This window comes from Entelurus aequoreus, linkage group LG07 (assembly GCF_033978785.1).
Source record: "Entelurus aequoreus isolate RoL-2023_Sb linkage group LG07, RoL_Eaeq_v1.1, whole genome shotgun sequence".
NCBI lineage: Eukaryota > Metazoa > Chordata > Actinopteri > Syngnathiformes > Syngnathidae > Entelurus > Entelurus aequoreus.
In genome coordinates, this window is record NC_084737.1 from 11218392 (window position 1) to 11220891 (window position 2500).

Sequence of the window (2500 nt, forward strand, 5' to 3'; positions counted from 1 at the left end):
TGACGATCAGGACAAAAGCAAACAATTTGACCTGTGACAATTGTTGAAAATCAATAGGGTTCTTGTTTTCATACGAAACCATCACATGTGAAGCTTTTACTTTGAAGATCACGTCAAAAGCAAACAATTTGACCTGTGACAATCGTTAAAAATCAATAGGGTTTTTGTTTTTGTTTTTCCCCAAAACCATCATGTTTGAAGCTTTTACTTTGAAGATCAGGACAAAAGCAAACAATCTGACCTGTGACAAATGTTGAAAATCAATAGGGTTCTTGTTTTTTTTTTGTTTTTTTTGGGGGGGGGGGGGCATTCAAAACCATCACATGTGAGGCATTTACTTTGACGATCAGGACAAAAGCAAACATTTTGACATGTGACAATGGTTAAAAATCAATAGGGTTCTTGTTTTTGTTTTTCCCCAAAACCATCATGTGTGAAGCTTTTACTTTGAAGATCAGGACAAAAGCAAACAATCTGACCTGTGACAAATGTTGAAAATCAATAGGGTTCTTGTTTTTATTTTTTTGGGGGGCGTTCAAAACCATCACATGTGAGGCTTTTACTTTGACGATCAGGACAAAAGCAAACAATTTGACCTGGGACAATCGTTGAAAATCAATAGGGTTCTTGTTTTCATACAAAACCATCACATGTGAAGCTTTTACTTTGAAGATCACATCAAAAGCAAACAATTTGACCTGTGACAATCGTTGAAAATCAATAGGGTTCTTGTTTTTATTTATTTTTATTTTTGGGGGGGGAACGGGGGGCGTTCAAAACCATCACATGTGAGGCTTTTACTTTGACGATCAGGACAAAAGCAAACAATATGACCTGTGACAATTGTTGAAAATCAATAGGGTTCTTGTTTTCATACAAAACCATCACAAGTGTAACTTTTACTTTGAAGATCAGGACAGATGGAGAACAATTTGCCCTTACACAATTGTTGAAAATCAATAGGGTTCTTGCTCTTTTTTTTCAAAACCATCACGTGTAACTTTTACTTTGAAGATCAGGACAGATGCAAACAATTTGACCTGTGACAATCGTTGACAATCAATAGGGTTCTTGTTTGTTTTTGTTTTTTACAAAACCATCATGTGTGAAGCTTTTACTTTGAAGATCAGGACAAATGCAAACAATTTGTGACAATTATTAAAAATCAATAGTGTTTTTGTTTTCATACAAAACCATCACATGTGAAGCTTTTACTTTGACGATCAGGACAAAAGTAAACAATTTGACCTGTGACAATTGTTGAAAATTAATAGGGTTCTTGTTTTTTTTGTTTTTTTTTTTAAAACCATCACATGTGAAGCTTTTACTTTGAAGAAAAGGACAAAAGCAAACAATTTGACCTGTGACAATTGTTGAAAATCAATAGGGTTCTTGTTTTTTCCCCCCAAAACCATCACATGTGTAACTTTTACTTTGAAGATCAGGACAGATGCAAACAATTTGACCCGTGACAATCGTTGACAATCAATAGGGTTCTTGTTTGTTTTTGTTTTTTACAAAACCATCATGTTTGAAGCTTTTACTTTGAAGATCAGGACAAATGCAAACAAAGTGTGACAATTATTAAAAATTAATAGTGTTTTTGTTTTCATACAAAACCATCACATGTGAAGCTTTTACTTTGACGATCAGGACAAAAGTAAACAATTTGACCTGTGACAATTGTTGAAAATCAATAGGGTTCTTTTTTTTTTTTTTTTTCAAAACCATCACATGTGTAACTTTTACTTTGAAGATCAGGACAGATGCAAACAGTTTGACCTGTGACAATCGTTGAAAATTAATAGGGTTCTTGTTTGTTTTTGTTTTTTTACAAAACCATCATGTTTGAAGCTTTTACTTTGAAGATCAGGACAAAAGCAAACAATTTGACCTGTGACAATTGTTGAAAATCAATAGGGTTCTTGTTTCTTTTCAAAACCATCACATGTAAAACTTTTACTTTGATGATCAGGACAAAAGCAAACAATCTGACATGTGACAATCGTTTAAAATCAATAGGGTTCTTGTTTTGTTTTTTTTTCTTCCCAAAACCATCACGTGTAAAACTTTTACTTTGACGATCAGGACCTGGGTCGACCCGGATTATGTTTGCTTAAAAATCAACAGGGGTCTTGCTACTTTAATCTTTTTATACTTTAAAAAGTGGCAAAAGGAAGTCAGAACAAGAAGCTGACCTCTGACCTGCAATCAATAATCGATAGGTGACAAAAATCTGCTTAGCTTCTTTTTCCACTTGCGACAGCTTGAGAGTTGAACTAAAGCCTGCATGAGGGACACAGTTTGACACGTGTCCACGTGTTGGCGTCCACGCCAAGGTCGCGGCGGCGCGTCCAGATGTGGCAACGGCTCCGTAGGGTCGATCCCCGTCGGGCCGCTCCGCTAAGCGGCGAAGCACGGGGAGGTGTCCTAAATGGGGCGGGAGGAAGAGGATGATGAAGGTAAGCGGTGAGATTAGTGATGTTTGCACAGACAATGG